General features: G+C 43.3%; 1 protein-coding gene across 1 annotated transcript in view; it reads left to right on the forward strand.

The window, feature by feature from the left end:
* LOC102388516 (protocadherin-9-like) overlaps positions 1-15,555 on the forward strand; it is a 143,071-nt gene that overhangs the window by 66,702 nt on the left and 60,814 nt on the right. The window lies entirely within an intron of this gene.

The raw sequence follows: 15,555 nt of genomic DNA on the forward strand, positions 1-15,555 counted from the left end.
AATTTTTTGCTGACACACTTGGCAGGTTCAAGTCATATATTATAATGACCACTAGGTGTTGTTTTGAGAATGATCGTTATGAAGCTAAAACATTGAGATTGGTTCTTGTGAACCTTGCCAGCCTTGTTGCAAGACAGCATATTTTATAACACTATGGATTGCATAGTAACCAAAAGTACAGGCAATGTTGATCACAGAATCATAGAAAAAATGGGGCTGGAGAGGTCCTTTCAAGATCATCTATTAGACCACCTGCTTGCTCAGGGCCTAATCATCCCTGTCTAAGCCATTTCATCCACATGTTTGTCTAACCTACCTCCCTGGGTAGCCTGTTTCAATACTTAATCAGCATGCTTAATCACAGTGAAAAGGTTCTTCCTAATAGCCAACCTAAATTTCCCTCCTTGCAAGTTAAGGACATTATCTGTCCCCCACAGCCATAGAGAATAGTCTACTGGCATACTCTTAATGACCATCTTTCATATATTTTAAGACTATTATTAAATACCCCTCAGCTTTCTTTTCTCCAGACTAAAGAATCACAGTTCTCCTAGTCTTTTCTAGTAAATCATTTTCCTAGATCTCTAATAATTTTAGTTGGTGTCTGTGTGACTCATTCCACTTTGTCTATATCTTTCTTGAGTACAGTGCACGCAACTGGATATAGTAGGTGAGGCCTCACCAGGGCTGAATAGAGTGTAAGAATAACTTCCCAGGACTTGTAGGTGATATTCCTGTTAATACAATTCGTTATGCTATTGATATTTTTGCAGCAATTGTTGACTCCTATTAAGTCTGCTATTCACTAGAAACCTTAGCTCCTTTTCAGCAGTACTGTAGCCTATCCAATTGTTCCCCAGTCATTATGCATGCTGTTATTCCATTCTAAGTACTTTGCACTTATCCTTTTTGAAGTTAATATAATTTATTTCACGCTACTTCTTCAATATATCAAGATAATTTTGAATTCTAAATATGTCCTCCGAAGTATCTGCAACTTCGCCTAGTTGGTACCAACTAGACTGTAATTCTGTAGGTTACTAATGGAATGTCATAGGACAGTATTTCTCAACCTTTTCTCTACCGAGACCTATTTGTAAACATCGATGGTCAGTCCCGACCCAGTAAATAGTTTAAGTAGAAAACAGTCTCCTGGCCATGCCAGTGCCCCTCACTCCCAACCCACAGTTCCCCAATCCCCCAGCCCCACTGGTGCCTCTTGCTCCAAACATGCTTCCCCCCACCCCTAGCCCTCCAGTGTATGGGGCAGGGGGTGACTGTGTGTGTGGGGCAGGGGGGTGTGGGACATGGGGGTTGTGAACCCCTCCTAAATTTGTGAACCCACAGCAGGCATAGGGCTGCAGCCTAGCCAGATGGGCTTGAGCAGGAGCTGCCTGCATGGGCCAGTGGTTGGGACCTGACCCAGGAGGGCAGAGTGGGGCAGCAAGACTCACTGCTTTTATCACTGCTTCCAGGGTCCCCTTGCCAGCCATACCACCAGCAATGTGAGGAGAAATGGGCCGGGGGGACATGCTGCCCTCACCTCCTCCTGCCACCAGCCACTCATACACTGGGCCATGGCTCTACCCCATCGCCATGGTCCAGTCACCACCACCACTCTGCTCAGGCCACCCATGCTGCCCGCCAACCCACCTCACCTCTGCAGTAGAGCCAGGGCCTGAGGGGAATGGTGGCTGGACCATGGTGGTGGGGTAGAGCTATGGCCCAGAGCATGAGCAACTGGTGGTAGTTTTGCCCTGAGGGGTCAGGCCAACATTCAGGATCTCAATATTGCGCTGTTAGAAAGGAGGGCGTGGTGTACAATTGCACATATACAAAACACATACAAATCAATTGGGTGCATACACACACACACTACCAGCTCAGGCACATACACATTCAAAGCAGCCTAGGCACATGCATACCTATCACCAATTCGAACACATACACTATACACTGAACACATACACATACAGCTCAAAAGTTAGACACAGATCACTAATTTGTATATCATGCACACAATGCCATACACACACACACTCACACTAGCAATTCAGCTACATGCATGTTCAAAACAACCAGTCTAGGTTCATGCACACCTATTACCAGTTTACGCCCATACATGCTACATACGCTAAATTTAGACAGAATCAGTTACCAGTTACCAACACCTGCACATCCAATACACATATTACTAATGCATATACCACACACACACACAGAGTGATATCTATATATGTATATATATGTGTGTATTCACTAATTCTCACACATACCATCCACCTACACATTCACACAGGTGAGTTCCTAAGTTGGGTGTGCTTGGTATACTTGGGATACCTGGGGAAAGGTTAAGGTAAGAGAGTAGAAGTGTAGGGAGTTAAAATTACCAGGACCAGGATTAGAACTGGTAGACTACAGGGGCCTGGGCTGAAGAACTGAGGCTCAGGGGAACTTTAAGTTAATTGATCTTAATTGATTAAAAGACAACACCCAAAGCCTGAAGAACAGGGAAGCATGCCGACACAGTCTGGGACTGGAGCCAGAGCTATGGGGGAGCTGAAAAGGTAGGTGGGGAGAGGGGAAAATGGGACTAAGGGAAAGTGTGGGTGTTAAAGAGGGGCTCTGGGTGTGGGGAGCCAGAGGATGGCTCTGGGGCAGCTAGAGATGTTGCAGGGAGCAGCAGTAGGAGTGAGGCTCCAGGTGCTGGAGAAAATTGCAGGACAGCTAAGAGGAGCTGAGAAGCTGCAGGGGTGGGGGAGGAGGATTACAGAAGCTGCGGAGGAATCCTGAAAACAGAGAGATGGACAGCATAAAATCACAGGAAAAGCAGCAGGCGGCAGGGAAGCAGGAAAGCAGAGAAAGGCAGCAGAAACTCACAGGAAAAAGGCAGTAGGAATTGAGAGGAGATTGGGAAACTAGTGGAGAGGGATGGGGGCTAGAGCTGAGAGAGAGCGAGAGAGAGAGAGAGAATGAGGCTGGAATTTAAGATAAGGAAGGGACTGGGGTTCAGAAAAACATGACTCAACTCAGGGATGCAAATGACAGTGGTTTTATTGAACAGGGGAAATGGTAACACAGTGTCAAATTGGTTCCCTTGCACCCACACACAGACAGGCACACACACACAATGGCAGCAGGGGTTAGAGAGACTTGATGCAGGGTCTGAAGTCCACTGAAGTCCAGGAGGAGAGAGGGATGGAGAGAGAGAAAGGGAGTCCAAATTGTAGGAGGAGGTGTGCAGGTAATATCTACCTATCCAGGCTGGAAAGGGGCCCTTGTCCAGTAGATGTTGTCGAGAGGGGGGGTCGCTGGCAGGGCCTCTGGGTGGATAGGTGGTGTGGCATAGTGCTGGTCCAGATGGAGAGGGTGTCGCACTGGGTCTGTCTTCACTGACCATTTTTATAGGGGCAGACCTTGTGTGACCCTAGTGACAGAAGGCATGCCCAGGCAAGGATCAGCCCCTGGCATACTGAGCATGTGTGCTCCATGCAGGGATGTGCAGTTTCGGGTGTCTGTAATGGTGAGAGTTGCTGGTTTTGCAGGGTCTTTTGTCTTTCAAATGCTGGTCTTGTCTCTGTTCCTGGGTGAGGTCCGTGGTTCCTGGATGAATCAATGTGAGGTGATGGACCAGTTGTTACAGGCCTTTCAGTAGAGGCCTGCTACCATTGTATTTCCATCATTCCCAGTCATTCTCATTCATCCGGGAACCAATTTACATGGGAGGGGTACGTGACTCATACAGTTGCAACATGGGATGCCCAAGCAGAGGACAGAAGATGGAGACTTGACATATAAAATAGAAACTTGACATGACTTTGGTTCACTTACAAACACAGGCCTAAACCATACAATATTCATATGAAACAATAAAAATCAATACGAAAATTATAATAATACAGTATACAACAGTAAGAATCAATACAAACCTAATAATAATACAGTATAAAACAGTGGATATCCAAAACCAAAAACTTGCTACCAAAATAAAAATGTTTAAAGCTTATCCTAAGTCTGAGCTCACTTATACTTATCGATAGGGAATAGAGAGGGAGAGAAAAGGTCAGAAATGGTTGGGGAAGGGGAGGAAATGCAATTAAAAAAAAAGAAAAACTGGGGGTTTTGCTATAGTAGGAGGACGTGAAGGCAGCACAGTAACCCCACATCCATTACTCATGGCACTGTTGGTAGTGTGGCTGTTGCAGGGGTTCTAGCAACAGTTGCAGCAGCAATAAGTCTCACCATCCTGCTCTACCCTCCCACACCAGGTTCTGGCAGTGGAGGTAGCTCCTGCCTATGCCCGTCTGGGAGGCTGCAGCCCTGCTGTGGACACACAAATCTAGGTGGGAGGCATGTCTGCCCCCTCCCCCCATTCCCAACCTGATGCATTGCCTGTGCCTCCCTCAGTCCTCCATATCATCTCTGACCCCCCCACACACATCCCATAAACTTACTTGTAGGGAGCTAGCCTATATATAGTTGTGTTTCATTTAAATCATGGAAAAGTGTGGATTTTGTGTTACTTTTTTAAATCTGAAAATTGGGGATTTTTTTTAATCAGAGAAAACCAGGATCCCTACTGATAAACATATTAAATAGATATTAAATCAACTTCTGGGGAACATCAGTTGAGATTACTTCCCAGTAGACAATGAGCCATTGATGACTATTCTAAACATCATGATCCAACTAGCTACATTTCCATCGTACAGTAGTCACATCTAGACTGTAGTTCTGTACACTACTAATGGGATGTCATAGGAGACAGTGTTGAAGGCCTTGCAAAAATTGAAGTTCATCACATCCACTGTTCTCCCCCATTTACAAATCCTATCACCTTGTCATAAAAAGAAATCAAGTTGGTCAAGTATATCCGGCTTTTGACAAATCCATGTTGGCTGTTCCTAATTGCCTTGTTATTTTCCATGTGCTTTTAATAGATTCCTTAATGAATCCCTCAAGGTATCTATAGATGTGTTAAAAGTTTGTATAAAATTGGGTGGATTCTTCAGTTCCCTGTTTCAGGTAAATATTGATTTGTTGTGAATTTTTTTCATAGTTGCAATAGGGAAAAAAGTCAGTTTTTATCTGCTTTTAAACTCTACTTTTAAAGTGAAATTCTCGTATTAAAGCAGAGTAAAATAATTTATATTAGGTTTCCACATGGTTAGTGTGGCATGTGACTATGGCCCCTGCTACACATTGAATGTATTGTACAATTAAGTGGTTAATCTTTCAATTAATTTAGACCAGCCACACAAAGTCATTATCAAATCATAAAAATAACTGTTTAGCTATAAAAAGTGGCATGTCCAACTCAATATGAGCTTGAGCAAACTAGTCCTGACGTTACTGTCTACATGTGCATTTAAGCACAGTACTTTACTGTGCTGTCGGATACCATTTGTACCTGGTGGAACTATCTGGCAGCTCAGCAAAATTGCCGCACATGTGTAGACAGTGATGCTTTACTGTGCAGCAAATTAGTCTCATGTATATGTGCCCAGGTAGTTCTTGAAAATGTGTAACGGCTTTATTTCCTGTTTTTTGTATCCAGCTTTAATTTGAGTATGTAGCAGTTATTCAGTAAGATGAAACCAAAAAGAAAGGAGGAGCTGAGAGAAAGTGTTTGGTGAAAACAAATGGGAAGGAAAAGGATAATGAAACTATTAGAGAAGACAGAGTACGAAGTGCTGGAATTAGGAATATAATGTGATGAGGAGTGCACTAGAAAACTGTAGATTAATTACGTACAATAGAATATTTACTGAAAAGAGGCTTTGGTATGTGGAGGATCAAAGTCATAGTGGCTGATTGGGAGTTAGTGCTTCACTGTGGATGTTTAAGGATTGAAAATGATTGGTTATGGCCAATAAATTTGTACTGTCTCTCAGCTGAAAGATTTTAAGATGGGTTCTGTCTCTATCCATATCCTGTCTTAATAGATTGTGGAGTCGCTTCTCAACATGTGAGAGAGCTGGTCTTTCATCCTATTGCTGGACGGCTGAGCACAGACTTTCTGTTGGGTACTTACATATACCTACTAGAATTTTGCCAGTAGTGCACTAAAGAATTGTATTCAGCTCATTTGATTGCTAAGAGCCTGTTATTGAAACAGCTTATTAGCCTGAAAGTTAACAATTAACTCAATTCAAAACTAAACTAATTAAGACTACTTTAATCTGTGTGATGCTTTAGGCTATGTCTCCATTACTTACAGGAAGAATACAGAACCTGTGAAACTCTACTGGTTCACATTGGTAAAATTTTGATTCCTGTGAAAGAAAACAAGTAATTGTTGATGTTCATTTCAGAATGAAAAAGAGATGAAAAGTACAGTAGATTAGTATAATAGGAGTAATGTATCAATACAGACAATAAATTACGCTAATTCCAAACTACATATGGAAGACAGTTTTTAAATGGGAAATGCGTAAGTCCGCTATTAGATATTTGCACAGACCCCTATGAGGCTGCAGAGTTGTAGTGCTGGCCTACCCAGGAAATTATTCCAGGAAAACTATTTCTATTGAACTATCCCAGATGGACTATTGTAGATGAGGTGCATTTATGGACACACTTATTCTGGAATGGGAACATCTAAAGACAAACTACCTCTTTATTGGTTAATCTTCAAATGTAAATAAAACTTGTGTTATACTGATGAAAGTTAGGTGAGATTTGGAATAAGGAATTTGAATTTGGACTCACTACAGTTGGAAAAAGGTGAAAAGAACAACAGTCATACCAATATTTAAACTAATTCCCTTCCAGTATTTTTGTGTGATACTTCAGTGTTCTATTTTACTGACCAGAAAAGAAAACATTACACAAAATTGAGTAGCATTGCTTGAAAGTAATAATACACTGCCTTCACCTCCAATCAGTGTTACATACCTAATGTCACTTTAGAAAAGTTAAGGTTTTGGTCTACAGCAATGCAGTGTTTTCATAAATGGTAAGGTGAGGAGGAACAAAGATTCTGTATATGCAAGTAGAACCTATCCACTAGAAAGGTATGTATAAGATATTCCTACTCAGCAAATCCTGGATCTATGTGAATGGGTAACTTCAACCCCAGATTAGTTTAGATCTCTGAATTATACTTGTAGGGGAAAAATAGTAGCTTAGCAGTCACCCTTTTTGTCATCCTGCACCAAATCCTATAGTGAGTGATGATTACAGCTAAGCTGTGATTTGGCTGAGGTCAAGGAAGTGCCCTACAAGTATGAAAAGAAGTCAGAAAACAAGGAACTGCTGCAGCATCTCAGCAGGCATCTACAGCAACCTTAGTGAGTGGAAGACAACTAAGAATAGAATAGAAATGTCTAATGCTGAACTCCCCTGCTTTTCTTCTTCTAGTCACATCCCTGACATTTTTTCATATGCAACAGCTCATGATTATTGTGATTATTGTGATCATGTCTAGCAGTTTTATGGCATGTGAATTTTGCTTTCCAATTAGCAATTGTCTTTCTTTGTTTCTATTTTTGGTCCATAATATATATCCAGGCATCCACCACGCTCATCTTTCTGACAATCTGCACACATTTTAACTGCTGATTGTTCAATTCATTAGGCAAAGCAAACACCTAAGTTTAGGTTGGTTTTTTTGACAGATAAATATCAGCCTTCAACTTATATTTTCTCACCTTTGAAATCATCTCACTGGTTTCTTTGGATAGTTTTGTTTTTTTTTTCCTAGCATTTTCCATCTCTGACACTTCCTCCTTTTTTTTTGCTTCTTCAGTTTCTAAGCACACATGTGCATTGGTATGTGGGTGTTTGCATATATGATGTCAGAGCTTCTGTAGAGGATCCTACCGTTCTGTTGAAATAAGGTTAAAAACACATGGGGATTTCCTAGGACTAACATGATTAGGTGGGGGAAACCTTTCCCCAGTTATGGTTATTAACAAACTGCGGGGGGCATCCCAACTGTCGCACAGTGTATGTTGGGAAATATCTGCTCCTGGATACCCAGTAAATACTGACTGAATCAAGGACTTTTTCTATTCTTATTTCAAGGTGCCAGGTTGTGCTTCAGTATTACTTCAACTGTTTTCCTATTTAAGTTTTACTTCCTTTAAACATTTTATTTCATGATACACAACCAAGGCTCTCATTTGGGAAAGCATTTCTACTCAAGGTAGCACTTAATTGCATGCTTATCTTTTTAAGCTCATGTTTAAGTTCTGCTGAAATAAATGGGCCTTCAAGCACATGCTTGAAGTTAAAGTCCTGAAGTGCTAAGTAGAGAAGGATTTAAACACATCCTTATGTGCTTCCCTGACACTGAAGATGTCTCGCCTTATTGGGAAATAAGTGAGTCGGGTAACTCTCATCTACTTATTGTAATATGTGTTTCCCCTTTTCTCTTAAACTCTTTGTTGTGGAATACCATGCACTTGTGCAGAATTCAAGTGCAGTAAAATGGGTGACTGGGAGATGGCTGTGTAAGTGTAAATGTACTGGTGGCGGCTTCTGAAGAAATACTGATGATGGAAAAGATCTGGGGCTTATTGTGAACACTGAGAGGAACAGCTATCTAGTTAGGAACTAGAACTGAAAAAAGCAATGAGTTTAAAATTTTCCTGATACCTTGACTGCCTTTTTTTTTTAAGAGAAGAAAGGATTTCTAAGGGTTATATCTATTATTGGACCAACTATGTAGTTGGATAAAGTTAGATAAGCTTTTGAATGCAAGGCATTCTTCCTTAGGTCTCTGATCACAGGAAGCCAGGCACAGCACAGGGAAACAACAGCAGAGGGGAAGGGCTGAAAGAAATTCCCACCGGTAGAAGACACGCAATTAGCAGAAGAAAAGAAGCTGATTACTGAGAGATCAAGGGCTGTTAGAAGGTAGAAGGGTCATTCTCACCTTTCTTCTCATCTTTTTGCAGAACAAAACGAATACAAGCATTGGATAAAATACTATATGCCATGAACCCAATATCACTGTTTAGTCCTTGGTTCTTAGAGTCCAGGCAGCTTATGAATTTTTGTTCCCAAGTTTACCTTTTGAAGATGTTAGGTAGATTTCCCTTGAATGCAAGGACAGTGAGGTCAGAAAGAGAGTGGTTGTTCTGTATGAAATGTGCTCTTAATGTTGTGTGTGTGTCCATCCTTTATTTTTTCTCTGTGAGTGAGAAAAACTAATCTGTTGTGTAGTTGCTATCTAGCTTCATGCACAGCAGCGTTAGGGTTGGGTGGTGCAGGTGACCTCCTACAGCATCATGGTCATGGGGGCACCACACACACACACACACACACACACACACACACACACACACACACACACACACACACACACACACACACGGGCTCTGCTCTGACTTGCCTCATCACTTGTACCAGATGGGAGCCGTTGGGAGACTTTGGTGGCAACTAATCCTGGGGGCTATGCAGTGGGGCCTACTACCCCCCTGGCCATGCCGAAAGCTGATTGGAGATAGCCAGCATGGACAGTGGGATAAAAAGCCCCTAGGAATTGCCAGGCATAATGGACCAGGAAGAGGGCACCAAGGGCTGGGCTAATGGCAAGTTAGTTGTGCCCAGTGAGAAAGCAGCACAGCTGGGTGGCTCTTGATTGCACACCAACGACTTCACCCTCACTGACCTGCTGGGCCTTGAGGCCGAGCTGCAGCTCCCTGGCCACTGCCACCACTGCTGAGGGTGAGGGTGCAGGTGGCTGGGCAGTGGCAATGCCCTGCCTCTGCGTTGCTTGCTGCCTGCATGCTGACCCTTCCTGCCACCCCATGCTGAGCCCCTGCTGCTGCCTGGCACCAGGTCAGTATCTCAGATGAGTGGACACAAGGTCCTCTGTCATCCACAGTCACTGAGGCATATGAGACCTTCATACAAGAACCCTCCACCCCTCCCTGTACATACTCCCCCCATGCCCTCCCCCCACCCCCAATGCACACACCCCACACAACAGCACCAGTGACTTGGAGGGGTAATGGGGGGGTGCCAAAATAAAAGTTCATCCAGGGCACCATTTTCCCTAAGGCTGGCTCTGGTTTCAGCCACATAGTTTCCATGAGGACATTTGAATCAGGTATATCACGTTTTGGGAAAGGCATGTGTGGGAACCGTGGATTCTGATGGTTTCTTGATAAGGCATGTTGATAGTAGTGGCAGTGGAGATGTGCTGACAGTTTAAGCATATCTTGCCAAGGTGGGCTGCGTTCTCCTTGATGCCTGTTTTTTAAGGAAAGGAAAGCAAGAAAGATTTTTTGAGGGGTCTTTGAAAAAGTATGAGGACTGGCTGCATCTGAGGTAGCCAGAAATGGGTGAGGCAGCTAAGCAGCTAGAAGACTCTTCTAACAGAAGTGGCCATTTTCTAACAAAAATTCATAGTGCATTGTTAGCAGTAGCTGGTGAACCTTAATTGGGATTAGGGAGACACACAGCATAAAAATAAATCTTGCTTTCTAAAGAGACAAAGGAAGAGTATGTGGACACACACACACACACACACACACACACACTACTACAACATAATTGATCTCAGAGGTTAGAAGCAAAGGAGTGTAGATAATGAATAACTCCATTCTTGGTTTTATACCTATTCTGAGTGAAATTGTAAATAGAAATTGAATGTTGATTGGAGCTTTGGGGGCTCCAATACACCAACCCTGCCCTCCAGTCGGGGCTGAAAAAGTCCCAGACCAAACTCCCTTTGCTCTCGTTCCCCTCTCCCATTCTCAAAACAGTCTTGTCAGGCAGCACAGACACAAGTTACAGAAGACACTGCTTTGAAACTTCTTCATCTCGTGCAATTAGAGTTCAGATTTTCACCTTTTCAGCCAATTTTTTAAGGTCTATAGCCATGCATGTGTGTTTGGTCACAGCTATACACCGCTTTCTGGAGCCAGATGGGGTGAAATTTGGCACTTCTGTCTGTGCCCCATATTCTGTATTCCCACTACCCTGAATTATTCTTCATATATGTCTATTCACCTAATTTGGTTGCCCAGAAATCTTTTTTACTTCTCCATTAGGAATGACCTGCATGATCAGTCTCTGCATGCTTGGAAAGATTCTTTTTTTGACTGAGGAAGTTGTTTTGATTTTTTACAAAGAAACACTTCTATTTAGAAAATACCCCTGGAAACTAGAAGTATTCTGCTTCACATGAGAGTCTCCATCCGTACTCAGTGCCTCTGGCTTACGAGTAAGTCTCATATGGTTGCAATTAAAAAGATGTCACAAAAACTTCACTGCAAGTAGGGTAACATATGCTCTTAAGGGGTTTGTTTCAGCTTCCAGTGCTTTGAGTCTTGTTGGGGTTGGGAGTCAGATCTTTCACAGTTAGTCAGCCTTCCCACTTCACATGTCAGATGACAGGGTGCCAGTTAAAACATCTTCCAGAAATGTTGACAAGTATCTGAAGGGAGAGAGCCAACTGCTTCAAATAAATGAAGATGACTAAGGAATAACAGTGGAGAGTTTTGCTCCAGAGGTGGTACAACTATCAATCAAACAGACTATGGGTGGCATTAAGAGAAATGTTGCAATGGCAGGACCTGCAGTAAATCCACCTTCCACTGTAGGAGCTGCCACAATCCTGCCATTGATGAGTTAGAAATAGGGACAGAATGAGTGTAAAACAGGAAAAGGTTGTGCACTAGTATTCAGCAGAGACAGGGAGAAATTTAAGATGTGCGACATCCGTTATCACACACCAAGACTTTAGCTGCACAAATTCAGCCAAGTTAAAAGAACAGACTGAATTATTGGAGGAGTCTCATCCTCTTTGCCTGCATTGTTTTTTTTTTTAAAGTATAGCTGCAAAAGTAGTTGGATGTATTTACAAGAAATGCCTCACAGATCTATTTCCTTATTTTGAATTCGTTTAACAGAGGCAGGCATTTGACTCAAGTTCTCAGTTCACTTTGGCACACGTACAATTACATTCTCACAGATTTCAGCATAATCTTTACATCTACTATGCAAAGAAAGTAGGGAGATCAATCTGCAAGTTGCACATTTGAAGGCTATAACAGCATATTGCCGTTTGGTCTTCCTTCTCGTAGCCTTTTTTTCTCCCATGGAGATCTTTTCTTTCTTCCTTTTATTATCCTTTATTCTGCAATACAGCTTTACTTCCCACATTTCTCACTTCACAATGCATACTACAATACATTTCTGGCTGTCAGAAAATTAAACAATTTAATGAACTGGGCAGAAAGAAGTTATTCCTAATTATGTCCCCATATATTCTAAGTATATTACTTCTGCTATGATGGTTAAAAAGGAAAAAAAAATCTGCTGCTGAGTGTGATCCTGCTCAGTCAGTTATTTGAATGAAATCATGTTCTCTTCTATGAAGGTCTTAAACATTTACCATTTACCATCTGTATTAAAGTTTTGACAAGGAAGGAGGTGCTGAGATCTAGGCTGAAGATTTAATCAACTATGATTGTAGTTTTGCAGCAAAAACTGTCTGGTTAGCTCAAGGTAATCATATCAAAGATCATCAATCAAGCTAGGTTTATGATGATACAAGCTCTAAAATCTTGTAACATGCACACTTTAATCAAATAAACACAATAAGTTACAGCAATAAAGTGAAAAATACAATGTTAACCATTTGTGCTGAAATTAAGAATGCAATCTGTCATGTTTGTTCTGTTCACGCAGTGTAGTGAATCTATATAAAGTGACAGTTTAGCTACTATATCTGAAGTTCACATCTGGGTTTTATGTTTTTCCTAACTGCAGTGGTCAAAAAGGACATTATTTTGAAAGTAGTAGCTATTCAAGGCTGTCATATAATTTCCTGGTTCTTTGGGCTGTTTTAATTTAGCACCCGTCTGAACATGGGAGAATCAAGTGATTCCATCCCAAGAAAAAGGTAATAAGGATCAGGACCTAGAGGATAAGTTCAGGGGCTGGATCCACACATACAGGCATGTGTCATTTGAGGTGCTGCAAACCTCTTTGTGGCACCACAAACCGCACCCCTGGCATGTTATACTGTCCATGGTGCTGCTAATTTGCAGAGCCAGGGCAAGATTTGCTACAAGGATTTCCTGGTAGCAAAAAACCCCCAACTTCCCCGCCCCCCAAAAAACCCCAAAGAAAAAAGTAGCACAAAGCACACCAAAGTGGCACACACCAGGTGGAGACAGGGGAGCAGGCAGCCCTGAGCTGCTTGTTTCCCCTCTTCATGCACTGCGTAGCCCCTGTGCTGAGGTACCCAGTGCTCCAGCTAGCCAGTCCTTGGCTGGCTGGGGTGCAGTGTGCCTTGTTACAGGGGAGGAGGTAGCTTTGGCTGTTCCCCTGTCTTGAGGCACACTGTGGTCCAGCCAGCTGCTCCATGGCTGGCTGGAGTGTAGGATAGCTCAGCATGGGGGCTCCACATGCCTCAGTGTGGGGGCTCTGGCTGATCATCTGTCTTGAGGCACACTGCTCTCAATCCAGCTGCTCCACAGCTGGCTGGGGTGCAGGGTACCTCAGCATGAGAGCTCCACAGTAGAGCACTCACCCTGAGGTACACAGAGACAGGGGAGCAGCCAGCCCAGGGATGCCTGCTCATCCACCTTGAGGCACACAGCACCCCAGCCAACCAGGGAGTGGGTGGCTGGGGTGCAGGGTGCTTCAGCATGGGGGCTTTACAGCATGGCAGTCTAGGGCTGCCTGCTCCCCCCACATGTAACTCAGCCCTGCTCCCCCCACATGTCACTCCACAGCTTGTTGGTGCCTCAGTGCAGAGGTTGTTTGCTGATTAGTCCCTACACTGAGGCACCCTGTGCTCCAGCCAGCCCTGATGCATCAGATGGAGCAGCGGGACAATGTGTCCTGCTGCAAAGCACATGGACAGGAGTCTAGGACTGAAGAGGGGTGAAGTTTGATTAGTAATTGTGTCATTACATAAACTTTCAAAAACATGCAGGTAATCACCAGTACCCTCAAAGTACCAATTATATGCATAGCATTCTTTTGAGAAGGTGGGATTAATAAGCCAAAAAGCATCCAGTACATTTGAGACAAATGGGGGATTAGTTAATGTCCCTGTATGGTGGTTTGAACTTGTAGCATGGTATAGAAATGTTGATTGTTTTTCCTTTGCCAAGGTCATCTCTACAGCAAATCTCCCAATAGAAAATATAGCAGCCACCCAACCATAGGTGATTGGTGGGGGGGCATGTGTCCCCCCTGACAGGGCCGTTCCCACCGCCGACACTGCCAGCAGCTTCTGCAGGTGCTCGCCAGTCCCATCCCCATCGTTGATGCTACTGGCAGCTTCTGCGGGTGCTTGCCAGTCTCATCCCTGCCTCTGATGCTGGTTTCTGCAGGTGCTCTCCAGCCCCGTCCCTGCTGCCGCCTCTGCCTCTGGCTTCTGCAGGTGCTCGCCAGCCCAGTCTCTGCTGCTGATGCTGGTTTCTGCAGGTGGCCTCCTGGACTCAGGAGGCACCAGTCGCCCATACACCCATCAGTGACTGGGGCATAGAAATTGAAACAGAAATGAACTTTTATGATAAAATAAGTAAAAGGAAAAATCTTCTTATGATATTTTACTGCTGTGGAATTTCTGGATTTAGATACCTTTCAGAATCTTGTCCTAATTGTTACCAGATTTTCCCATTACTTTGGGGTGTGCTCATTTATTAGAGATACATTTCTAGGGTCTTGGTAATTCTGTCAATGTGCTGCTTGTGTTACTTGTGTTTCTATACGGAGCTATATATCTCCCTTCTGCAAGTCCTCACCCCCAATGGAGCTATCTTGCAGGACTCAGTTTCAATGGGGCTGGGTTCCTCCAGTCACCAAATCAGTCATACACACAAACACACACAGATTAACGTGACATGTCTGACCCGGCCGGGTTGATCAGCATGGACAGGCTGACACCCTCATTTGCCAAGAATCAGTTCATCAGAGCAACAATAAACTGCAGTCAGACACAAGCACACAGGTAAACATAATCCCTCTGAATCCGGCTGGGTGTCCATCTACATCTACCCTCATGGGCCAGCATTCAGTTCATAAGGGCACATCTGGGTCAAACTGGATCAATCGGCCTGTACAAGTTGATCCCCTTATGTGTTTCAAACTCAGCACGTCCCAATCTTTGGCTTCTTGATGAGCAGATCCCACAGTATTTTTGGACTTCACAGGGATCTTTAGCTTAGGTAAAAGAAGCGTTGCTGCAGAGCACGTGAGGAAGGAGAAGTAGAGAAGGAAAAATGTACCCAGTTACTACCAGTTTGACTATAGAAGTTATTTATTGCTAAGTATATGAAATATATAATGGTACGAATAGTAATAGACATGCAAAGGAAAGACAAACACAAGCAATTACAATATTACCCTGGTTTCACTAAGTATTTGGGGAAACTTAGCTCAAGCTTAACTAATACAGTTCAGGTTCAGAAATTTATGCCTAGAGAGAAAAGAGAGAGAGAGAGCGCTGGGATCTCACCAGTCCAAGGTACTCGGGTTGCAAAGCTGACAGGTAAAGTTCATAACACAATCCTTGAAGGGAGACAATATGTCTCCTCCAGACTCTCGAGAAGAACAGTGGATGGGATCAGAGAGGTTTTT

This window comes from Alligator sinensis, unplaced genomic scaffold, assembly GCF_000455745.1.
Source record: "Alligator sinensis unplaced genomic scaffold, ASM45574v1 scaffold33_1, whole genome shotgun sequence".
Lineage (NCBI taxonomy): Eukaryota > Metazoa > Chordata > Crocodylia > Alligatoridae > Alligator > Alligator sinensis.